Raw genomic sequence first — 26,230 nt, 5'->3', positions numbered from 1 at the left:
TTCGAGCACACCCAGAGCTCAATAGTCGGAAGCCCCCAGGCTGGCATCTCGACCAGAGCAGGTGGAGAACTGCTGCCAGCTGCTCTGTTCATGACATTTATATCCCACCTTCCCTGCAAGTTGTTCAAGGCGTAGTCCTCCCTTCCTTGGTTTAATTTCTGCGTACGCTTTGGGCAAGCAAATCAGGATGGACGCTCAGTAAATGGGTCGTATGGAGTGGCGCAAAAAGTCTGGTGCTTTGCTGGTGTCGCGACTTTGTTGTGCCACGGCAAAAGAACTTGAATCTGTTTTAAACACACAAATGTAAAGGTCTGGCCTGCACTTCAATGCCTCCTGCAAAATACCGACAGCCTGGAGGCAACCTCGTTATAAGCAGCTTCCTATTCCCCCAGTTTCTGCATACCCATCAACTGTCCCCTTTCTCCCGGGGCAGCCGCGGAAACGATTCATCAGTCACACTTTCTGCCGGTGTCCCAGCAAATCCTGGTTTTTCCAATTGGGAAGAGGCAGCTCTAGGGGAGCTCACCTGGCACCCGAGCAAAAGGCACTCATTTTATGACCAGGTATTCTGGCAGGAGACAGCTAACCAGCGTCAGAGCGACTGACTAAAAAACGAGCACCCCAATTTGGATCCTCTGGATGTTGGAGGATCTGGTTTCTGGTGGCATCCCTGTGCCCAGGGATGGAGCTACATTTCTGGTGCGCTGAAGCCTAAACGGCTTCACAAACGGCAGTGTGATCTGGGTAAGCACTGTTATCTTCTTCAAGTAATAATAATACTAATAATAATTTATTATTTATACCCGGCCCATCTGGCTGGGCTTCCCCAGCCACTCTGGGCAGCTTCCAAAACAATATTAAAACACAGTAATGCACCCAACATTAAAAGTTTCCCTAAACAGGGCTGCCTTCAGATGTCTTCTAACAATCTGGTAGTTGTTGTTCTCTTTGACATCTGGTGGGAGGGCGTTCCATGGGGCAGGTGCCACCACTGAGAAGGCCCTCTGCCTGGTTCCCTGTAACTTGGCTTCTCGCAGCGAGGGAACCGCCAGAAGGCCCTTGGCGCTGGACTTCAGTGTCCGGGCAGAACGATGGAGGTGGAGATGCTCCTTCAGGTATACTGGACCAAGGCCGTTTAGGGCTTTAAAGGTCAGCACCAACACTTTGATTTGTGCTCAGAAACGTACTGGGAGCCAATGTAGGTCTTTCAAGACTGGTGTTATGGGGTCTCAGCGGCTGCTCCCAGTCACCAGTCTAGCTGCCGCATTCTGGATTAGTTGTAGTTTCCGGGTCACCTTCAAAGGTAGCCCCACGTAGAGCGCACGGCAGTAGTCCAAGCGGGAGATGACCAGAGCATGCACCACTCTGGCGAGACAGTCTGCGGGCAGGGAGGGTCTCATCCTGCGTACCAGATGGAGCTGGTAAACAGCTGCCCTGGAGACAGAATTGACAAGGGGGTTGTTCCACGACAGATCGCCACAGATGAAGCCGTTGGGAATGGTCTTTTGGAGTTTGGAGATGAGGTGCCATCCATATGCTGATGACACTGCACCCTATTTCTCCAGAACATCTGAATCAGAAGAGGCTGTGCAACCCCTGGGTTCTTGCCTGCACGAAATGTCGAAACAGATGAGGGCAAACAAGCTGAACTTGAATCCTGGCAAGACGGAGGATTTGGGGGCGAGTAGCTCCCAGGTCCAAGAAACTGGTTCTGCCTGCCCAGGATGGGGTTGCTGTCCCCAGCAAGGAGTAGGTTCACAGTCTGGGGGGTTTCTGGGTCCAGCACTGTCCAGGGATCCTGGTACATGTGTTGGAGACATCAAGACTGGATTACTGCAATGCACTCTATGTAGGGCTTCCCTGGGGCTGGATCCGGAAGCGGCAGTGAGTGCAGAATACTGCGGCACAATTGCCACCTGGAATGGGGGCCTGCCAGCACCTAACAGAACCAGGCAGAGGGCCTTCTCGGTGGTGGCACCAGCCCTGTGAAATGCTATGCCATCAGATATCAAGGAAATAAACAACTATCTGACTTTTAGGAGGCAGCCCTGTTTAGGGAAAATTTTAATTTTCAGAAAGCCACGACGAAGCTCCTTATGGGGTCCTTGCCGCAGGATCACATTCATTCAGTGCTTTACCAACTGCACTGGCTCCCAGTGGAGAACAGGGTCAGGGTCAGGTTTAAGGTGCTGGTTTTGACCTTTAAAGCCCTACGTGGCCTAGGACCCACGTACCTATGGGACTGCCTCTCCTGGTTTGCCCCGCAGAGGACCTTAAGGTCCGCAAATGACAATGTTTTGGAGGTCCCAAGTCACAAGGTGGTTAGATTGGGCTCAACGAGGGCCAGGGCCTTTTCAGCACTGGCCCCGACTTGGTGGAACGCTCTGTCACAATAGACTAGGGCCCTGCAGGACTTTACATTTTTCCGCAGGGCCGGCAAGACAGAGCTGTTCCGCCTGGCCTTTGGTTTGGACTCGGTCTGACCTTTTTGTTTCCCTCCCCTTATGGTTTTGACTTTTAAAATGAGGCTGCATTTTAAATTGCATTTTAACCTGTATTTTAAATTGGTCCCCAATTTAAATACAGCTCGGCTCTGGCCGGGAAGGGTGGGGTATAAATAAATTTTTGTTGTTGTTGTTGTTGTTGTTGTTGTTGTTATTATTATTATGTGAAGTTTTATTCTGTTTTTAATCTGTTGGCAGCTGCCCAGAGGGGCTGGGGAAACCCAGCCGGATGGGCAGAATATAAATAAATTATTATTATTATTATTATTATTATTATTATTATTATTATTATTACTATTACTACTACTACTACCTGGGAATTTCAGGGCCCCTTTGGAGATTGGCACCCTTCCCCTCACCTGCCATTGCTCCATGCTCAGGTGGCCCCCGGCTCCCCTCTCATTCCGCCTGGGGGATGAGAAACCCCATCCTTCCCTCGCCAGAGCCTGAACTTGGGTGCCTGTGACTCCAGGGGGTTCTTTTGCCTTGTGAGGGACAAAGCAGAACCTTCCGGAACAGAACATCAGGAGAATTCTCAGGGTCAGTGCAAATGGCAAGAGGCGGCCCAGGAAGGCAGAGACCCCATGAGCTCCTCTGGGACATCCGTTCCGATGCAACAGTGTCTGTGACATTTATTTATCCATTTATGAAAATTCTATTCTGCTTTCCTCAATGACAAACTGTTATGTACTGAGTTGAATAGGATCCAAACTGCAGCAGTCTGATTGGTCCTAGAACGATAGGATCCAAAAGGCAGCAGTCTGATTGGTCCTAGAACAATAGGATTCAGAATGCAGCAGTCTGATTGGTCCTAGAACAATGCAGCAGTATGATTGGTTGGCAGGAACCACCCAATCATGCTCCAGATAGAAGTGAATCCACAACCTGATTGGCTTACAGTAGAATTCCGGAATTAGCCAATCATGTGCAGCCCATTGTGTAAATAATGTATATAAAGCAGATACCTTGAGGGGACTTCCATTCATTCCTCCTCACCACTATGAGCTGAATAAAGAGCATGAAATCACTTTGCGACTCTGAGTATACTTCACAAACCTAGACAGCATCTTAAAAAGCAGAGACATCACCTTGCCAACAAAGGTCTGTATAGTTAAAGCCATGGTTTTCCCAGTAGTGATGTATGGAAGTGAGAGCTGGACCATAAAGAAGGCTGATCGCCGAAGAATGGATGCTGTTGAATTCTGGTGCTGGAGGAGACACTTGAGAGTCCCATGGACTGCAAGAAGATCCAACCTCTCCATTCTGAAGGAAATCAGCCCTGAGTGCTCACTGGAAGGACAGATCCTGAAGCTGAGGCTCCAAGACTTTGGCCACCTCATGAGAAGAGAAGACTCCCTGGAAAAGACCCTGATGTTGGGAAAGATGGAGGGCACAAGGAGAAGGGGACGACAGAGGACAAGATGGTGGGACAGTGTTCTTGAAGCTACCAGCATGAGTTTGACCAAACTGCGGGAGGCAGTGGAAGAGAGGAGGGCCTAGCGTGCTCTGGTCCAGGGGGTCACGAAGAGGCAGACACGACTAAACAACAACACACTCTGCTAAGGAACTAGCTAGTGCAAGTTAGGAAGGATATTAACAAACAATATATCTTCTCCTGCCTCCCTGAACATTCCCACATCAGAAGCTGAAGGGGTAACAGGGCTTAGTGAACGGGGAGAGTTTGTGGCAGAGAGAAGTCCAGACTCAGAGGCAGAAGTGGAAGCAGGAGAAGAGAGAGGCCAAGAGGCAGAAATGAGTCTGTTAGAGAAGAAGCATGGGTGTCTCTCCCCCCCCCTGCAACAACTCCCCTCCCCGCTGGTCTCCCAGGACCAGAAGAGGCATGAAGAGGGTGGTGGAGAAGTTCACTTCCTGCAGGCATAGTCTCCAATTGTTTGGGGGAAATATTGGAGGGCAGGGGACTTAGATGGCTGTGGCGAGAAAGAGCAGCAGAACCTGAAAGAGCAGAACCAGGAATCCGCAACAGAATGAAAAACTTGCTTGTAAAGGAAAGTTTTCCGTGGCCGGTGCCAGCCAAAGAAAGAGGAAGGGAGAACTTTCTTTATGTATGCTACAACAGCAGCAAGAATACTCATCGCAAAGTATTGGAAGATACAAGATCTACCCACTCTGGAAGAATGGCAGACGAAGCTGATTGACTTTATGGGATTGGCAGAAATGACTGGCAGAATCCGTGACCAGGGAGAAGAGTCGGCAGAAGAAGAATGGAAGAAATTCAAGGACTACTTACAAAAACACTGCAATATTAATGAATGTTGAGTGATGTTGGATTGAAATTAAGTGGTTTCTAGCTGTAATCGTACAAAAGAATATGAAAAAATGGTTCTTTTTTCTTTGTATATAAGTAAAAGTTTAAGCTACAATAATTTAAGAAGATGGATAGAAAATAAGGGGTTTTTTAACTGTAATGCTATGAGATAAGGATTTGCTGGATAAACAATTTGAACTGGAATACAAGAAGGGGAGGCATGAGGGAAATATGTTATTGAAAAATAAGTTATGAACTTTATGTGTTTTTATTATTTTTTCTTTTTAATTTTTTCTTTGTTTGTATAAAATGGAAAATTCTAATAAATATCTTATAAAAAAAAGACGCTAACCTCTTGAGGCAGGGGGTTCCACACCTGAAGGGTCTCTCCCTCGCTGCCTCAGGAGAACTATGTCGCAGGGTCTCTCAGGAGGGTCTTTGCAGCTCATCTGACAGGGTGGGCAGGTTCCCAGAGGCAATCGTCCAAGTAACTTGGGGTAACTTTGAGACATTAAGAAGTGGGTGATTTGAGGGCTTTCTCATGGCCCAGGCAGTTCCCGTCAGGTTCCAGAGGCTGTAGCAAAAGTTGGTCTAAGAAAGGAAGTCATTTGAAGCCATCCCTCCTTCCTCTGGTCTATCTGCAGGCCCAGAATTATCGCACGGTGTCAGAAATGCAGGCTGTGGAGTGCACTGAATCAACTGGAAGAGCTTTTCTGGCTGCATGGCTAGAAGCTGGAGATAAGAAGCTGTGGGAGCCACACCCAGAGAATTTGCAAAAACCTGTCCATGGGCTGCTCAACGGGACTTGTGGAAATGTTACAACCACCGTCCAGCCTGCAGTTGTCAGAGGATGGTACAGATAACTGGAAAAGGTCTAGAGGAAGTTATGAACTGTTGTTGTTGTTGTTTAGTCGTGTCCGCCTCTTCGTGACCACCTGGACCAGAGCACGCCATGCCCTCCTGTCTTCCACTGCCTCCCTCATGCTGGTCGCTTCGAGAACACTGTCCCACCATCTTGTCCTCTGTCGTCCCCTTCTGCTTGTGCCCTCCATCTTTCCCAACATCAGGGTCTTTTCCAGGGAGTCTTCTCTTCTCATGAGGTGGCCAAAGTCTTGGAGCCTCAGCTTCAGGATCTGTCCTTCCAGTGAGCACTCAGGACCGATTTCCTTCAGAATGGATAGGTTTGATCTTCTTGCAGTCCATGGGACTCTCAAGAGTCTCCTCCAGCACCAGAATTCAAAAGCATCCATTCTTCGGCGATCAGCCTTCTTGATGGTCCAGCTCTCACTTCTATACATCACTACTGGGAAAACCACGGCTTTAACTATACAGACCTTTGTCGGCAAGGTGATGTCTCTGCTTTTTAAAATGCTGTCTAGGTCTGTACTTGGCAGCAATAGGTGCAGAAGGGGGAAATGGTGTGATAAATTCATCCATTTTTCTACATGTGTTACAGGTCCCTCATGCCAGGCCAAATCCACCCAGTCTGAGCTTAAGGGGCTAGTCTAGCATCCTGGACCAGGCTTCGCAGATGGTGTTCTGGGGAACAGAGAGGTTGTCTTTCTCCTCTTTCAGAGTACTCTCAAGACAACCTTATAATGATTCTGATTTGCTTGCACAAAGCTTAAGCAGAGGTTAGATCGCATCTGGTCTTTATTGATCATTCACCCTTCTTTGCTATTGAGGTGTTTCTGTGCCTTCAGTCAATCATTCACCCTAGTTTTCAAGGCATTTCTCCATCACTCGCCAAATTGCAAAATGTGTGTGTGTGTATTGCACCAAAACAGCAGAATACTTGATTCTTCTTCGAGGGCACAAAGCTAAACTTTTGACATGCACTTGAATCCCACTTGCAAATACTGATCTCCTAGAACATGGGTAGGCAAACTAAGGCCCGGGGGCCGGATCCGGCCCAATCACCTTCTAAATCCAGCCCGTGGACAGTCCAGGAATCAGCGTGCTTTTACATGAATAGAATGTGCCCTTTTATTTAAAATGCATCTCTGGGTTATTTGTGGGGCACAGGAATTCGTTCATTCCCCCCTCCAAAAAAATATATAGTCTGGCCCCCCACCAGGTCTGAGGGACAGTGGTCCAGCCCCCTGCTGAAAAGGTTTGCTAACCCCTGTCCTAGAAGCACACAGAACTCTCTCTGCATCCCAGCAGAGTCACCGAGCATGGCTGCTGCACCCTGGAAGATTTAGGGCAGACAAAAATATCTGAATATTCACACAGGGATTTGTTAAACTGTGGAACTCACTGCCACAAGAGGCTAGGACGGCCACCAACTTGAATAGCTTTTTTTTTTTTTTAAGGCTCCTAGTCATGACAATTGCATGCTAGGAAGGAAGGAAGGAAGGAAGGAAGGAAGGAAGGAAGGAAGGAAGGAAAAGGAAGGAAGGAATGGATTTTTTTGGGGGGGGGTTATGGCCAAACAGCCAGCATACTAAAACCAGAAATTCTGCATAGTTCTTTACAAAAACGACAGAAATGATCAGAGTGGATTTTAACCATGAATATACGTATTAAATAGACTTAAAATGTGTATCCAAAGAAATAAGAACTTTTTTTAAAGGCTCTCTCAAGGGCTGGTAGTCACGACACCTGCATGCTCTGCGCAGGATCATGAGCGCGTAAGGAGAACCTGCTGATTGGCGACTGTGAGAAAGACACTTCCCATGGTCTAGAGGTCCCGGGCCCTAAGGAAGCCAGACTATCCTCCCCCAGGGCCAGGGCCTTCTCAGTGATGGCTCCGACCTGGTGGGATGCTCTGTCCCAGGAGACCAGGGCTCTGCAGGATTTAACCTCCGTCCGCAGGGCCTGTAAGACAGAGCTATTCCGCCTGGCTTTCAATTGGAACTTAGCCGAATCTTTTATTCCCCTTCCTTCCCTCCCCCTCCCCTTTTTATGAAGATTCCCCGCTCTGAGACCCCACAGCTCATTCTCCCCTGGCCTCCACACTGGCCCAAGTAGGACCAATTCAGCCAGCTAGCCCTGGGGATTATCTAATTGATTTTTGATTTTTATTGTTACTCAAGTTTTTATACTGTATTTTATGCTGCTTTTACAATTAAGTATTTTAAAGTGTTTTACATTTGTTGTTAGCTGCCCTGAGCCCGGTTTTTGAACCGGGAAGGATGGGGTATAAATAATAAAAAATTATTATTATTATTATTATTATTATTATTATTATTATTATTATTTATTATTCCTGGAGGCCTGCACTCTGATCCACAGGCTCCCCTTCTTGCCTGCTCCTCTGGGGAGACCTGCTTGCTCTCACAAACGGGAAGGTTGTTGCAAGGAGCTTCTGTTTGCAAGAAGGTGTTTTCCTTAAGTGCCAGGGCACCGGTGTCAGAGAAACATGGCATGGAAAGCTTGCACAGCCTCTCCTTCGCTGAGCAAACAGAGATAAGGCCATCCTGGCGAGGGGGGAAAGGTCTATTGGCTGAGCAGCCGCTGGCTCAGTCGCTGCTATTCTGGGATAGCTCCCTTGTCCCAGTGGGTTACGTTTACTGGGAAAGGGGAAAAACCTGGGTACTCTCTGGACCCCACAAACTGCTGGGGAAATGTGAGCATTTGGAACAAGGGGGGGGCCTTTATTGGACCCGATGGGGCCACATCCATCTCTTCCTAACCCCCCAAGCCAGCTTGGGCAGGTGGGTGGGGCGGCCCAGCTGTGAATCCTCTGTCTTCATAATGACACCAGGTGACAGACGCCTGTCAAAGTCCCTCTTGCTTCTGAAACAGCCAATAACCAGATGGCTGTCAGGCATTGTATAATAATAATAATAATAATAATAATAATAATAATAATAATAATATATTATTTATACCCCGCCCATCTGCCCATCTGGCTGGGCTTCCCCAGCCACTCTGGGCGGCTTCCAACACAATATTAAAATACAATAGTCTATTAAACATTAAAAGCTTCCCTGAGCAGGACTGCCTTCAGATGTCTTCTAAAAGTCTTGTAGTTGTTGTTCTCTTTGACATCTGATGGGAGGGCGTTCCACAGGGCGGGCGCCACCACCGAGAAGGCCCTCTGCCTGGTTCACTGTAACTTGGCTTCTTGCAGTGAGGGAATCGCCAGAAGGCCCTCGGATCTGGACCTCAGTGTCCGGGCAGAACGATGGGGGTGGAGACGCTCCTTCAGGTATACTGGACCGAGGCCGTTTAGGGCTTTAAAGGTCAGCACCAACACTTTGAATTGTGCTCAGAAACGTACTGGGAGCCAGTGTAGGTTTTTCAAGACCGGTGTTATGTGGTCTCGGCGGCCACTCCCAGTCACCAGTCTAGCTGCCGCATTCTGGATTAGTTGCAGTTTCCAGGTCACCTTCAAAGGTAGCCCCACATAGAGTGCATTGCAGTAGTCCAAGCAGGAGAGAACTAGAGCATGCACCACTCTAGCGAGACAGTCTGCGGGCAGGTAGGGTCTCATCCTGCGTACCAGATGGAGCTGGCAGACAGCTGCCCTGGACACAGAATTGACCTGCACCTTCATGGACAGCTGTGAGTCCAAAATGACTCCCAGGCTGCGCACCTGGTCCTTCAGGGGCACAGTTACCCTATTCAGGACCAGGGAGTCCTCCACACCAGCCCGCCCCCTGTCCCCCAAAAACAGTACTTCTGTCTTGTCAGGATTCAACCTCAATCTGTTAGCCGCCATCCATCCTCCAACCGCCTCTGTGATTAGGGAATCACAGAATCATAGAACTGTAGAGTTGAGGGGGAGACCCTGAGGATCATGCAGGAAGATGCAGCTGTCCCAGATGGGATTCGAACCTGCAACCTTGGACTTATCTGCACCATGCTCTACCCAGCTGAGCTATGCAGGAAGGCTTTTTAGCCACACTGTGCCTGTCCCTTGAGAAGCAGGTGATTCGCTTTTAAGGCTAAGGCTACCATTGGGATCCCTTCCAATCTACAGTCCTAGGGCTCTATCACCTGGAGGCAGGATCCTGAACCTGCGGCAGACAAATCAGGGCACCTGGGGCAACAGCTGATGCAGCAAGCGTTCGTTGACCCCAGACACCCCACCCCATCACCTGCCTGCCCTGCCCTTTGCTCCATTACTCCCTGTCCAAACTCCAGAGAAAAGGAGCTGAGGTTGCTGCCCGTTTTTCTGCCATGTGCTTAAACAGCCGGGAGACAGGCAGAATTACAACAGGTGCAGCTTTCCCCTTCCAAATGCTAGGAATAATAATAATAATAATAATAATTTATTTGTACCCCGCCACTATGGGCGGCTTCCAACAAAGACCAAAAATACACTAAAATGCCACACATTAAAAACTTCCCTGAACAGGGAAGAGCTTCCACAGCGGGATTTCTGCCGGCCCTCCAAATGCCCTTTTAAATTATTTTCCATTGCAGAGGGTTAGACTAGATGTCCTTTGGAGGTCCCCTTCCAACTCTACAGTTCTGGGATTCGATGAGCCGTGAGTGGAAATGGAATTGTCGGGGGTACGTGAGCGAGAGAGGGAGAAAGGGAGCGGCGATTGACTCACGTAAATCTTCAAATCTGAAGAGCTGTCCCGTGGAAGGTGGAGCAAGCTTGTTTTCTCCCGCTCTGGAGGGCAGGACTCGAACCCATGGCTTCAAGTCACAAGGAAGGAGATTCTGACTCGGAAGATGGCGGACTCTCCTTCCTTGGAGGTTTTTAAGCAGAGGTCGGATGGACATCTGTCAGGGATGCTTTTGAGGAAGTGCCCCAAAAAGTCTGGGAACTTCTGGTCTAGGTAGCACAGTTCACATAATTGCAGAGCAATTTAGTCATCTGAGAACACTCAATCAGCAAACAGAGACAGGAGACTTAAAATATTGCCATTTAAACCCAGTTTCTTTTCAGGTATGTCCCTGGACTGAGGAATGAAACATTTCCTGAGGCATTATGAGGCAAGAGACCTCAGTGGATGCCTGTTTCTCTCTCTTAGGCAATGCAGGTGGTTAGTGCACTGATAATTAATGTCCTCGTTTTAAATTGGTTTTAATGCGCTAACCCGCCAGGGAACCTTGGGGTGAAGGGCAGATAATAAACAAACTAATTAAGAATAATACTGGTAATTAATATGACTGCACCCAACGAGATCAACTGGCTCTTGCAGGCAGATTACTGCCAACCCGCTTGTCCTTTACCACCAACACCCAGGTCTCAACACACAGGCAGCACCCAGAACCTCCGTGCCCGCATTTTACTTTTATGTGGGTCATTTATGTTTTACCAGTTGCACTGGCTCCCGGTGGAGTATAGGGTCAGGTTCAAGGTGCTGGTCTTGACCTTTAAAGCCCTTTGTGGCTTAGGGCCCTCATATCTACAGGACTGCCTCTCCTGGTCTACCCCGCAGAAGACCCCCACAGAAGGTCCATGAATAATCACAGTTTAGAGGTCCCGGGCCCTAAGGAAGTTAGATTATCCTCCCCCGGGGCCAGGGCCTTCTCAGTGATGGCTCCGACCTGGTGGAATGCTCTGTCCCATGAGACCAGGGCCCTGCAGGATTTAACTTCCTTCCGCAGAGACTGTAATACAGAGCTGTTCCGCCTGGCTTTCAACTTGAACTTAGCCTGATCTTTTGTTCCCCTTCCTTCCCTCCCTCTCCCCTTTTTATGAAGATTCCCCACTCTGGGATCCCACAGCTCATTCTCCCCTGGTCTCCTCGCTGGCCCAAGTAGGACTAATTCAGCCAGCTAGCCCTGGGGATTATCTAATGCTTAAAGTTAAAGGTAAAGGGACCCCTGACCATTAGGTCCAGTCGTGGCCAACTCTGGGGTTGCAGCGCTCATCTTGCTTTATTGGCCGAGGGAGCCGGCGTACAGCTTCCGGGTCATGTGGCCAGCAGGACTAAGCCGCTTCTGGCGAACCAGAGCAGTGCATGGAAATGCCGTTTACCTTCCTGCCGGAGTGGGACCTATTGATCTACTTGCACTTTCAAACTGCTAGGTTGGCAGGAGCAACAGGAGCTCACCCCGTCACGGGGATTCGAACCGCCGACCTTCTGATTGGCAAGTCCTAGGCTCTGTGGTTTAACCCACAGTGCCACCCACGTCCCATCTAATGCTTATTTCCCCTAAATTGAATTCTGAATTTTGAATTTTATTGTTATTCATGTTTTTATACTGTATTTTATGCTGTTTTTATAATTAAGTGTTTTAAATTTGTTGTTAGCCGCCCTGAGCCCGGTTTTTGGACTGGGAAGGGTATAAATAAATTTATTATTATTATTATCCACAAAAGATACAAATCGTAGAGTTGGAAGGGACCCTGAGGGTCATCTAGTCCAACCCCCTGCGAGGCAGGAATATTCAGCTGCCCTGTTCGGGAACTGAACCTGCAACCTTGGTATTATCAGGACCACGCTCTAGCTAACTGAACTATCCAGGGCATCCCACTGGATGGGGCAATGCCAGGATCAAGGGCAGAGCAGAGCCAGGTGGGTCTTGGCAAACCCAACCCCCCCTCAGAGCTGGCTGGGAGAAGAGGGAGGTGTCCTCCTGCAGCCTCTCGATAGGCTCTCAGTGGGTGGGTGTGTCTGAGCCTCATCCTGCACCCAGGCCTGCGGTTGTAGAACTGACCGTTCATTTTGCAATTCCTGATCTGGGTCGCAGGGCTGGGACTGCTCCCTGCAATATTTGATTTTATTCTCTTCCTGCAATGACTAATTGGCCCTCCCAAGTTTACAATTCTGCGGTTCTATTATTCTACTACATTTATATAAAGGTGACCAGATTTTTGTTCAATGAATCCGGGGACACTTTTCAACTCCAATGGATTTTGTATGGGGACTGATTTGCAAATCTGGGGACTGTCCCTGGGAAACAGGGACGTCTGGCAACCTCAATTTCTGTTCCCACTTTCCTCTGAGGACCTCAAGGTGGCTAGTCACAGTTTTTCTTCTCTATGCCCCTGCCACCCGGTGGAAGAGGAGGAGGCGTTGGGTGGGCATGGAGCGGGCATACAATGGCAAGGCATTTCCTCTTTGGCCTCTAGCAGAGAAATGGTGCGCAGAACTGGGCGCCCTTCTCCAGTCCCAGCGAATGAGCCAGAACGGACGGCTGCAAATTTAATACATAAAATAAAATGCCTCTCCACCTCCCCAGGAGAGCAGCACAGCTCTGTTCTCCTTGAAAGTCAGGTGCCTCTCAGCTCCCAAAGGACCACACATGGGCAGGGGGCCACACAGACCCATGGACTGATCTCCAGGCCCCCCACTTGGCCAGCACAGAGCTCTGAGCACCTCTGTGGGCAGGAAAGAAGATTGACATGGTGTTATGTACTGAGTTGAATAGGGTCCAGAATGCAGCAGTCTGATTGTCCAAGAACAATAGGATCCAGAATGCAGCAGTCTGATTGGTCCTAGAACAGTAGGATCCAGAATGCAGCAGTCTGATTGGTCCTAGAACAATAGGATCCAGAATGCAGCAGTCTGATTGGTCCTAGAACAATAGGATTCAGAATGCAGCAGTCTGATTGGTCCTAGAACAATAGGATTCAGCAGTCTGATTGGTCCACAGGAGCCACCCAATCCAGCTCCAGGTGGAATTGAATCCACAACCTGATTGGCCTACAGGAGAATCCCGGAATTAGCCAATCACGTGGGGCCCATTGTGTAAATAATGTATATAAGGCAGACATTTTGGGGGAACTCCCATTCCTCCTCACCACTATGAGCTGAATAAAGAGCATGAAATCCACACTCGATTCCGAATCTATCTCAGCAAGGGTGCCCCCTGGCTTTGGCTGCTGCCCCCGGATGGCTAGGACCAGCGGCCCCCAAACTTTTCCGGGGCCCCACACCTCCTCAGTTCCATCAACTCCTCCCTGGCGCCTGCTACCCTATAAAAAGATTTGTTCAGAATAGTGATTTGCACGACCCACTAAGGCAGATAACGACAGAGTAAGGTTCAAGCCAGGAACGATTAATTGTGCACTGCTTGTTTTCTCTTGCTCTGGAGGGAAGGACCCGATCCAATAGATTCACATTTCCGGGGAGGAGATTCCAAATGGACATCGGGAAGAACTTTCAGGCGGCAAGAGCTGTCCAACAGTGGACCTGACTCCCTGGGAAAGTTGTGGACTCTTCTGCATCTTTTATACAGAGGTGAATGGTCACCTGTCAGGGATCCTTCAGCTGTGTCCCCTGCACTGCAGACAGCTGGACTAGATGACCCCTTGGGGTCCCTCCCATCCCTACAACGCCGTTATTTATTCAAAATCCAGTTAAGGCTATTGAGTTGAATCGATTCAAGAAAACTGACGCGCTTTATCCAGATTTTCAGAGTGTCATTTAAAAGCTCCTGTGCCCCTGCTGCCCCCTTGCCCCACCCCAGATAATCCCACCACCACCCACTTTGGGACCCCCGTGCTTGGAATATGAGCCTCTGAATATTTCGTTGTGCAGCCCCTGGCAATTGCAAGGGTGGAGCAAAGAAGATCTCCGCTGTCCTTATATTATGTCCCACATCTCTTGCCCAATCAGTCATAACCGATTGAACCTGTTCATCCTTTGTATGCCGCTCCAACAACAAATTATACATTTTAGACATATTCTTAACTTTAGCATCTAACAACTCTGTTTCCAATTTGGTTTTTTCTGTTGCAAAACCATTTCTCCTATCCGTCAAATATATTTCATTAATTTGATAATATTGCAACCAATTCACTTTATCTTTAATTTGTTCAAATGGTTTGAATTTAAAACCTTCCTGATCCTCTAACAACAAATCTGAGCACCTCAACCATTTATTTTCCATATTTAACTTTTTGGGGGCCTGTGCTTCCGTTGGCGAAATCCATTTTGGTGTTTTTCTTACGAAGAGATCTTAGTAAGCAAAGAAGATCTCCGCTGTCCTGAGCAAGCCTGACTCTCGCAGCCAAAGACAGGAGTCGTGGCATTGCCCCTTCCCTCCTCTGCCCTGCCTTACCTGTGCCAGGCTGCAGAGGGTGCTGATGGGCACTGCCCCCCAGACCTGCTGCCTCTTCCTCCTCCTCCTCCTCCGTCGCTCGCTCTCTTCCTGACAGCAGCCTCTCCTGGGCTCCTTCGCTGTCCCAGCCAGGCGACCTCTTGGCAGCTCTCCTCCTCCAGCCAAGCGCCCCCTCCGTCCCTCCCTCCCTCCCAGGCAGCCGGACAGGCTGGTCTGACCTTTGCCAGAGCAGCTGCCTCCAGGGCCAGCCCCCAAGAGGCTCAGCCACTAAATTTAAATCCTGCCGGCTGCCTGCAGTGCACCCGCCACCCAGGACCAAAGCCACCCTCCTAGGAGAGACCCACAACTCTCCAGGCCCCAGTTCCCTAGAGGGCAAGCAGGTATGCACACACACAAACACACACACACAACCCTCGGGATTCATCTCTCTCACACACTCAGACCTTGCTTTCAGGGACAGAGCTCAGCCTCAGAAGCATGAGTGCGCTGTGCATATGCAGAGTGCTATTTGCTTGCAACGGATTCAGGCACAGGCTGTCCAGAGTCCTGTTGATTTGTTGGCTTGGTTTACATTCTCCAGCAAAGAAAAAGGAAGTTTTCTGGGCTCCTCGCAGATAAGACAGAGAACAACTTCCATGTTCATGAAATAATCCCTCCAAACACACACACAGTACCTATGATTTTTAGGTTATCACCTGGGAAAGTAGCTCATCTAAGTAGCTCATCTCTGCTACCTTGTGCCTATAATTATTCGTGAAAAGGGTTTCAGGAGCAAACCCCCCCCCCCAAAAAAACCCCACATCTTCTGCCTTGTGGAACACCTTCAGGAGAAGAAAAGGCTCGACGAAAGAAGAATGGCGGATGAAATTGATGGACTATGCAGAACTGGCTAAATTAACAGGAAGGATTCGAAACCTGCGAGATCAGAGATTCTTAGAAGACTGGAGCAAATATACGAACTATTTGAAAAGCAATTGTAACGAACAGATTACGCTAGTAGGACTACAAGAAGTTCTGTAAGGAGTACTATTTGAAATATTGCAAGAAAGACTATGAGGAGAATTATTAGTTAATGATAATCAAGAGTAATAGAGAAATTAAGAAATGCAGAATAAGTGATAAAGAATGGAAAATCATCAGAGGCGTTGACGGAAGTCTAAAATAGTGTACTGTATAAGATAAGAAGTTATGTTATATGATTGTTGGAAATGATATTAAAAATATTAATGAAAATGTATATTTAAAAAAGGAGAAGAAAAGGCTCAGGATTAAACCCTACGCAGATCTGGACTCCCTAAGGCAGTTGGTTGGTATGTATTGGATGGTATGTATTGGATGGTATGTATGTGTTGCTTTGCATTCCTTCGGACCCCCTCAGTGCGGCTGAGAGGGGGGCCTTGTCAGCTGGGCAGCCCAGGACCTCCAGACCCCCTGCCCAGTTTGCGCTCCACGGAGGTCACTTTGGTGCCGCTAACACAGCACAAACGACAAGTTGCCGGTTTCTGCAGCCACAGCAGGCGCTGCGATTCTCCATTGGTTTATCATCATCATCATCATTATCATTATCATTCATCTTAATTACGGTCCAGAGACCCAACAAATCGTTGCAAAGCAGCTTGCAAAAATATATCATTTGCCCGATAATAAATGCTGGAAATGTAAGGAAGTGGAAGGTACATTTTTTCACCTATGGTGGACGTGCCCAAAGATTAAGGCCTTTTGGGAAATGATCTATAATGAAATGAAAAAGATATTCAAGTATACTTTCCTGAAAAAACCAGAGGCTTTTCTCTTGGGTATAGTCGGCCATTTGGTGCCAAAGAAGGATAGAATCTTTTTTATGTATGCTACAACGGCAGCAAGAATACTCATAGCAAAGCACTGGAAGACTCAAGATTTACCCACTCTGGAAGAATGGCAGATGAAGTTGATTGACTGTATGGGATTAGCAGAAATGACCGGCAGAATCCGCGACCAGGGAGAAAAGTCAGCAGAAGAAGATTGGAAGAAATTTAAGGAATACCTACAGAAATATTATAAAACTAATGAACTTTGAAAAGATGTTGGTTTGAACTTTGGTGGTCTCCAGCTGTTATGATAAAGATAATGGGGATTATAATTGTTTTTGTTACTAAATTTAAAAAAGTTGAGTGGAAAATAAGGTGATATTTTAAAAGGAATGCTAAGAGATTAGGATTTGCTGAACTAACAAATTGAACTAGAGAACAAGAAGGGGAGGTATGAGGAAGTCAAAGAAATATGTGATTGAAAATTGTTACTGATATTGAATTGTCTTTAATTTTTTTTCTTTTTTTTCTTTTTCGTTTTGTCTTTATTTAAAATTGGAAAACTTAATAAATATTCATTAAAAAAAAAAACAAATCGTTGCAAAGCAATGCACAATTAGAGAGTCTACCTCCAGGTTAAACAAGCATTTTGTTCAGACTTAAAAATAGGGATCATTGGTTCTTGCAACCACCAATAAAAACGTTGCCACTGCTAATATTCTAGTGTTTGTCCAGTCTTCCAATAGGAACCTGACATAGTGAGCCTCTGATTATCCCAGGAAAGATTATGATGATGATGATGATGATCCGTGTCTTCAGCAAAAGGGTCTCCGTGCCCCACTCCCAGTCCAGGAGAGGGCACATTTTTCCACCCTCCCAGGATCATGTGCAGGTCACAAGCAGGAGCGAAGGAAGACAGGCGAGGACACAGAAGGAGGGCTTGAAGGAGAAAATGTCCTTTGGGGTGGCTCAGATATCAGCAGCTGGTCAAGACATTCCTCCTGTACTGCAGGAGCCTCTTTCTAGGCTTGCAAGGGGGGGGGTTGCAGAGAGAAAAGGGGGCAGCTCTCCCCCTCCCTCAGGATTTCTGCTGCTTGTCAAGCCAAGGCCTGTGTGCAGGGATTGTTCAAATGCTTTAGTTGTCAAATGAAAAAAAATTAAGGTCTTATATATATAATAAATGTTCATAAATGTACCAATCTAGCACGTACATAGATATGTGGACCACATCTCTGGAGCATCACAGGAAGACCGTCCTGAAACCATTTTGACTCCCAATCTGACCAAATGTTTTCTCTGCAAGGGGGGGGGGGTGAGGGAACCTTCCCATTGTCTCAGGAATTGGGAAATCACCATCTCAAAGGAATGGCCAGACTACCAGGAAAGGCATTATCAGATAACCTGGCAGACAGGAAAAACAACAACATTCATTTGTTTGTAGGTTCCCTATTGGTAGGAGAAAATAACAGAGGCAACCAGAGAATATTGAGAAGAAAAGCAGCTAGTAAGCCTGATCTTTATTGATCTGTTGCAACAGGGTGCTCCCCTTACCCGCAGGAAAGGAGGAGGACCCAGAACCAAGGTGTGTCCACCCTTATTTAGACATTTTAAATTCCCTGCCCTGGAGCTCAAGACCACCCGTCCATACATCATACATACATCACAGAAAAGACGGTCTACAGCAGAAATCTGAGTACGTTGTTGTTTATCTCGTCTGACAGGTTATCTGTTAATGCTCACTTGATTGGATACCCTGGGGAGCCTGGCCAGTCTTTTGTAATGATAAATACTTAGTTCCTGAGCCAGGTCACAGGCTCACACGCTATTCATCTCTTAAATGTGCCCTTAAGACAGGATTTGTGAAGGAAAAGACAATGGGGTGGCTTTTCCATTTTCCTTTGACCTTGCAGAGAAAACATTTGGTCAGGTTGGGAATCAAAAATGGTTTCAGGTCGGTCTTCCTGTACGTGCTTGGTTGGTACATTTATGAACATTTATTATATATCTAAGACTTTAAAATTCTTATCACAAGACAAACCACTATTTTGCTGCTTCTCTTCCTTCCTAGATCCCGGATGTTCAGCTACTGATTGATTGTGTGACTGCAGCACATTGTTTATTGCTTTCATTTTATGGATCAATGGTCTTGTTAGATAGTAAAATTCATGTGAAATTGCTGTTTTAGGGGTTGATTTTGAAAGTCTGGAACAGATTAATCCGCTTTGAATTACTTTCAATGGGAAAGCGTGCCTTGGTTTTGGAACGCTTTGGTTTTGGAACGGACTTCCAGAACGGATTAAGTTTGAGAACCAAGGTCCCACTGTAATTGCAAGAGGTGCCAAATAGATGGATCCAGTGCAGAGCAATGCGGGGTTGGTGGTGTAAGGGGGAGCCCAGTTCTGGGACCTCTTCCAGGGCAGGAGTGCGGACGTCATTTACCAGAAAGGCCAGGGGAGCTGGCAGGCCTTCGCCTTGCTCTGCCCTCGCAGTTCAAACGGCCACACATCTCTGCAAGGTTGTTTGCCTTTCTAATCCCATGCTAAAGGTTGCATTGCAGCAGACCAGAGACTCTTTGTTTCTTCCTCAAAGCTCTGTGTGTTTTCCAGGAAAAGGCTACGCAATGGAAAGTCAGAGTTCAACAAAGTCATGTGTTCCAGTTACAGATAGGTAGCCGTGTTGGTCTGCCATAGTCAAAACAAAAAAAAATTTTTTCTTTCCAGTAGCACCTTAAAGACCAACTAAGTTAGTTCTTGGTATGAGCTTTCGTGTGCATGCACACGAAAGCTCATGCCAAGAACTAACTTAGTTGGTCTTTAAGGTGCTACTGGAAAGACAAAGTCATGTGTGTATGAAATATATTGGATCAGCACAGATGCCTGCATTTTGGATGGGATTTTCTTGCACCACAGATCTGGGGGGCTGTCGAGATGTCGTGCAAGGGGCTAAGCACCAGTTTAGATGGCCGTTCAGCTCAGCCCTGCGCCTGGACGGCCGTGGAGAAAGCCACCATTTGCTCGGCTTAGTTTCTCTCCTGCAACAATCTCTCCGAAAGGAGTTCAGAGCGGAAGGCTGGATGCACCAGACTGCAGGAAAACAAAGCCCAAGAGCAGCCGCAGACCTTTGACTCTGGACAAACCTGCTTGGTCATGAGGATTGCTGCGCTGGTTCCTGCTTGACCTGCCTGCTGGACAAGGGGCCAGGCAGACAAGGTTGCAACATCTCGGCCGCGTGGTCAGCAGGGTCATACAGCGGGGAGAGACCTTGCAGGCTGAACCAGCAGCTGGGCTTCCAAGATGAACCCATGTGAACCAGCTCCTTCTGGTCGGCTGGAGGTTCACCACTGATGCGGCAGAGGGCAGGGGTGTGTGTGTGTGTGTGTGTGTGTGTGTGTGTGTGTGTGTGTGTGATCTTGGGTCTGGGGATCTCTGAATACCAGCTCCTGAGAGTTGCAGGTGGCCAGATCATGTCCAGCTTGCAGGACTGGCCTGATCTGGCCCAATGGTTGCCATTGGTTTGAGTTGAATTAATTTTATAATGAATGATTTTAGAGTGTTGTATTGTGTTGTACTGTTGTACTGTTTTATTGTTGTTAGCCGCCCTGAGCCCGGCTTCGGCTGGGGTGGGCGGGATATAAAGATAGATAGATAGATAGATAGATAGATAGATAGATAGATAGATAGTTATCTAGCAGCCTGGTGTTCTGTTTCATAGAGTTGTAGTGCTGGAAGGGATTCCTAGAGTCAACTAGTGCAACCCCCCAACTCAATATTCTTAACGTGAATTAAAAAGAAACTCACTTCAGTAACCTTGCATTAAAAGGGTGAGACTGTTGTAAACAAACATCTGTCCTTGTTCCCTTATGGCGTGTCCAAGAGCCCATATAGAGTTTGTACGAACAAACTTAGTTGGTCTCTAAGGTGCTACTGGACAATTTTTTTATTTTTTATTTATATTTCGACTTAGTAATGTTTCCAAGTCTGCTGTAAGGTCAGCTGGTGTTCTTACGCAAATTTTGGAGTGAGGCTGAAACGGTCAGGGGAAAAACAATGCTGTCCAGGGTTGCAAAGACTGCGGAGAGAATAACTGGGTGTACTCTTCGCACCTTGGATCAAATCTGTGCTTCCAGGTGCCATAAGAAAGCTGCAGAGATAGTGCAGGATAGTGCGCACCCCGGAAATGATCTCTTTCAGCTTCTGCCTTCTGGAAGAAGGTACAAGGTTATAAAGACTAGGACTAGCTGCCTGAGAAACAGTTTCTATCCAAATGCAATCTTGGTTTTAAACGCAGTGTAAGGTAGTCTTGGGTGGCGCTGTGGGTTAAACCACTGAGCCTCTTGGGCTTGCCGATCAGAAGGTCGGCGGTTCGAATCCCCGCGACGGGGTGAGCTCCCGTTGCTCGGTCCCTGCTCCTGCCCACCTAGCAGTTCGAAAGCACGTCAAAGTGCAAGTAGATAAATAGGTACCGCTCTGGCGGGAAGGTAAACGGCGTTTCTGTGCGCTGCTCTGGTTCACCAGAAGCAGCTTAGTCATGCTGGCCACATGACCCGGAAGCTGTATGCCGGCTCCCTCGGCCAATAAAGCGAGATGAGTGCTGCAACCCCAGAGTCGGTCACAACTGGACCTAATGGTCAGGGGGTCCCTTTACCTTTACCTAAGGTAGCCGTGCTCTGGTCCATGGGGTCAAGAAGAGTCGGACACAACTAAACGACAAAACAACAACAACAAGGTAGTCTCTATGGGAGTATATTATATTTAATTATGGGGTATCAGAGTTTTTAGGGGGCTAGCCAGGCTGGGATAGCTGGGATAGCAGGCTTGTTGGTTTTTGAATGTCTGGTGTAGGTTTTTTTCAGTTTTGTTGTTCTGTATGGGACAATAATAAAGATTATCGTATCGTAAAGGGTTGCCACGTGCTACTCCATGAATTCAAAAACCCACCGAAGAGACGGAAGGCACCTTGAAAGTCAGCCCTTTGCTCGGCTCAGGATCAACAATGCAACTCGATCAGGACGGCTCCGGCTCACAGCTGAGCTTCAAACCAGGGATCTGCCACTCACAGCTCATATGCTCTGCCGTCACACTGCAGGAGCTCAAGTGGCTGAATTTCCAGGCCATCTCCTCCGAGGAAGCACGCCACGGCCACCTCTCAGTGTCCATGTGCTTCGGAAGGAACAGACTGTGCAGGTCAAAAGCTCCTCGCTTGGCACAGGCCGGGTGCTGCTGCCGCCGGCGGGCACCGAACAGGCTGCTTGGCACCTATCAAGCTGGTGATGACGCCCTGTCTTTTGACGGAGGCCCACCTGCTCTGCTGGCAAGTCCAGAGCTCTGAGCACCTCCCACAGCCATCCTTCAGCACCCAAAGCAGCTGGGAAGCATCTCCTCCGCCGATTGTCACCAGACCCCACAGGGCCTCCTCCCTCGCTTCAGGGTCTCTGGTTCCTCAAGACACTGTTGGCATCCGCCAGCTGGGGGACGAGGGCTGTGAAGGTCGGGGAAGAGATGGGGAAGGAGGGAGCAGAAGGAAAGGATGCAGGATCAGGCCAGAGGCCCATCGAGTCCTGCATCCTGCTGTCCCAGTGGCCAACCAGGTGCCCTTTAGGGGAAATCTCACAAACAGTGGCTCTCCAGGGATCCAGACAGGGGACCTTCTCAGTTGAGGATTGATCCTGGGACCTTCTGCATGCAAGACAAGTGTTTTACAAAGCCACTTCCGCCCTGCAAAAGGAGGTGGTGTTATGGACTTCACACCCTGATACGGAAGGGGGGGCATGTCTTCTTCACCTTCTTCTTCGCTACAATATATCAATTTATTTCCAATTGTCAATGTCAAAAGGGACTAAAATCTATAAAATTCATAGAAAATCAACGTGCCAATTTGCTCAATTTCCCTAGGACTCCATCACACCTCCCCTGTCCTCCATAATCCCTCAAGCAAGGTGTCAAGACCCTAATCCTGTCAAATCACTCTGCCAAGCCTTTCCTCCAGGAAATGCCAGTACATGGACCATTGTCTTCTCATCAGGATGTGCTTATCTGCGCATATCTCCAGCTCTGCATATTCCCCCCTCCCTCCTCCATATGTTAATCCTGTGTAACCCAACCTCTACTTAATGTATTCATGATGTAATCTGTGTAACCCAACCTCTCTTTAATGTATTCATGATGTAACTGGGATGTATTTTGCACTGTATTCTGGGACATGGAGGGAAGTTTCAAAAGTTTATGTCACCCCTTTCTCGCTGTTCAATCTCGCCTTGAACCTGTTGCGCAATAAACGTGGATCTTCTGCAGCTTGCTCCTGTCTCCGGCTGAGCTCATTTTTCCTCCGCAGGGACCCGCGGACTTAGTCCGACGAGCTGGGTGGCAGAGCAGCCTCGCACCCAGATTTTTACCGTAACACACCCCCACCACGCATGCAGCAGCTGGCACTAATCCCCAGCCGCGTCACCCTCTGGACAGCCAATCGGCTGGCTTGGAGGACATGGCCTGCCCTATTTAAAGAAGGATCTCCCTCCGGTTTCCCGCCCTCCCACCCTTTAAGGTTTTTGTTCCTTGACCTTGCTATGGACCTGGGTTGGTCGCCGTAGAGGCGCCTTGTAGGAATTTTTTCCACTTGGCAAATTGGCACCAGCCACTTGGTTTTCGCCTACCTCGTAGCAAATCGTCACAACTTTCTGGGTAGTGGCGGTTAGGCATTGGTATAGTTCTGTAGATGGAAGAGGGGAGGTAGCGCCATCTCCTGACCCACATATTGAAGGGTAGTCTGGTAAAGGATTCCGGGGGCCATGACCCCGTCTGAAGGCTGGGGAGGTGAGGGCCTAAGGCACGCCCCCTATTGGTGACCCCGGGGGAGTTCCTAGTTGATGTGCATCAGCAGGACTCCCCCTCCTGGTGGTTAACCCTTCCTGGGTTATGTAGTTAGGCATTGTAGTATGAATGAATTTTGTTCTGTATTCTTTGTTTTATAGAACATATATAATAATGTTATGTTACTAAGCAAATTTAATAAAATAGAAGGGGGGGGGGGAAATGATGAGGGCATAACGGTGCTCTGCGGTAGTGGGAGAAACATTCACAGCAGGGTTCAGCTCCCATTGGTGCAAAGCCCCCGCACAGCTTTGTCGAGACTTAACCCCATTGTCCCCCCCACAAGCTGTGCAGAAGGGAGCAGGAGTGAAGGCAGGAGACCTTCACTCAGTACAGAGACCCACACAAACACATCCACACGTCTGCTGGGGTTGTTTACCAGAAACACTTTTAATGGTAGAAAAGGGTCAATCCAAAAGCTCCCCAGGCCCTCACTCCCTCCCCCAGACAGCAACCCGAAAGCCTCACTTTGGGGGCCAAAGGCACATTGCTGTGGGGCAGCCTCTGGAGGAATGCTCTGCGGTGCAAGCCCTGCAGAAATGAGGAGTTTGTGTGCAAAAGCAGAACCACCAAGGTTAACTCCTGCTAAGCCACGTCAGACATCTTCCTGGAACCCCGGCGACGAAGCTGGGCTGCCTCAGCATCCCTGACGCTACTCTAGCCAGGAGAAGAGGAAGGGAAGAGGAGAGACAACGCTGTTTTCTACTGGAAGGCACGGTCCCTCTGTGACCGCTGGGTTCCTGAGAGCTGCTGAACAAAGTTCTCTGCCCCAGGGGAGCCCAGGGCTTGGGAACAAACCCCTTGCATGGAAACGCGGCTCTGGAAGGGACAATTTGCTGGGTTTAGAATCGCAGAATTGTACAGTCGGGGTGGCACTTTCTCCATGGGTGAAACCGCTAGTGGTTCGGATGGATTGAAGGTCGAACCCTTTCAGCTCACAGCTCCTGCCTCGCTTCCCCAAAGCAAGCTCCCTGGTCTGAGAATCAGGTTCAAGCCTTAGGATGGAACTCCGATTTGGGGACTTCCCTGGCTTTTTCTGGCCCACATAGGACCAGTCTAAATAGTTGGCCTTGGGGAAGATTTGACATTTTCATCCCCCAAAAGTTTCTGATTTGAGTTTCTATTGAAATGAGGCTGCATTTTAATGCAGTGTTTTAATCTTGTTTTTAAGTTGTATCTTAATCGATTGTTTTATATCTGGTGTTAGCCGCCCTGATCCCGGTCTTGGCTGGGGAGGGCAGAGTATAAATAAAAAACTTTATTATTATTATTATTAGGATGCCAGCAAAAGGGGCAGGGAAAGAGATCTTGGGCTCTTCTCAGCCACACACACAGGGCACCAGAGGCCTCTTTCTGCTGCAAGAGAGACCTTGTTTGGGCCGACGAACTGGAGGCGCAACTCCTGGGTGGGAAAGCACAACGGCAGCAACGCAGAATGCCCAGCCTACACTGCAGGGCTGGACAGGAGTCAGAGGGAGAATTCCTCCTGCTCCAGAGGAGCGAGAAGCTCATCAGCCCCACCTGCTGGCCTCCAGGGGGCTGAGGAAGCAGCATTCCCCACATGGCAGGGCACAGAATAGCAAAGTTGAAAGGGACGCCCCCCCCCCAGGGTTATCTAGTCCCACTTTTCATGCCAAGTGGGTTGCTAAAGTGCTTTGACACGTAACCTGTGGGCCGCACACTGCCCTGCTGCGTGGGGACAGGGAGCAGGGCCTAAATTTGATGCCCCCCCCAGCCCTCTTGCTGCCTTCCCAGAGCCAGCCCTGTTTTGGGAAGTTTTTAATATTTAATGCTGTACGGTGGTTACCTCGGTTAAGTACTTAATTCGTTCCGGAGGTCCATTCTTAACCTGAGACTGTTCTTAACCTGAAGCACCACTTTAGCTAATGGGGCTTCCCGCTGCCGCCACTGCACGATTTCTGTTCTCATCCTGAAGCAAAGTTCTTAACCCAAGGTACTATTTCTGGCTTAGCGGAGTCTGTAACCTGAAGCGTCTGTAACCTGAAGCGTCTGTAACCCGAGGTACCACTGTATTGTTTTTAACACTTGACTGGGAGCCGCCCAGAGTGGCTGGGGAAACCCAGCCAGATGGGCAGGGTATAAATAAAAAATTATTATGATGATGGAAAGCGCTGCTAGGCTTTGGGAAGGAGGATGGAGGACCTCCGGAACGAATTAAGTACATAACCCGAGGTACCACTGTATAGCATTAAGTATTAAAAACTTCCCTAAGCAGGGCTGCCTTCAGATGTCTTTTAAAGATAGGATAGCTGCTTATTTCCTTCACATCTGGAGGGAGGGCGTTCCACAGGGCGGGCACCACTACCGAGAAGGCCCTCTGTCTGGCCCTTCCATGCCTTCAGAAGCGGGTGGCAGGGCTCCAAGACCCTGCCAGAGCCCTGGTGCCTCCTTGCCAAGACCTGGCACCTTGCTTGCCCGGCTTTGGGAAGGCAGTACGAAGGCTGAAGGTGGGCATCAAATGTTGCTGAGTGCCCCCAAAAAGGCCTGAGGGCAGCATGGACCGCCCTAACCTCGCGCAACTCCCTGCAATGCAGGAATCGCAACCAAAGCAACTCCAGGAGGGAGGGAGACCCAAAGGGGCTCTCCACTTTCCTGTAGGAGGAACTTGAAAAGGGGGAATGGTGGGGAGGAAAATCTCCTCTCCCTCTTTCTTTTTCTGGGAATTTCCCTTTGGGGCGGGGGAAGAGAGATGCAACGCAGACAAGCTCCTGGCAGGAATTCAGCTGTCTCCTGGGCATGTGCAGAGGGGAAGGAAGGCAGAAAACACCTAAGTTGGTCCTCAGTAGAGGGGCAGATTCCCAGCACCCGCCCCATCTGGTGGTGGGTTGAGGAGGATGCTCAGAGAGAGAGAGAGAGAGAGAGAGA

General features: G+C 48.6%; 1 protein-coding gene across 6 annotated transcripts in view; it reads right to left on the bottom strand.

Annotated features, from left to right (window-relative positions):
• Nucleotides 1-14,872, bottom strand: part of GPT (glutamic--pyruvic transaminase) — a 31,225-nt gene extending 16,353 nt beyond the window's left edge. The window contains exons 1-2 of one of the 6 annotated variants that reach the window (XM_083622049.1): nucleotides 14,692-14,854; nucleotides 2,864-3,011 (exon numbers count right to left, since the gene is read on the bottom strand). The gene's annotated coding sequence lies outside the window, so the exon portion shown is untranslated. Of the gene's footprint in view, nucleotides 1-2,863; nucleotides 3,012-14,691 lie in introns of all 6 variants that reach the window. The other 5 variants (XM_083622047.1, XM_083622045.1, XM_083622050.1 and 2 more) reach the window with 5 other exon arrangements.
• Nucleotides 14,873-26,230: the final 11,358 nt, after the last annotated feature.

This window comes from Podarcis filfolensis (genome assembly GCF_964270895.1).
Source record: "Podarcis filfolensis genome assembly, chromosome: 7".
NCBI lineage: Eukaryota > Metazoa > Chordata > Lepidosauria > Squamata > Lacertidae > Podarcis > Podarcis filfolensis.
Note: the sequence above shows the minus strand (reverse complement) of the source record. Positions and strands in the feature narration are given on the sequence as shown.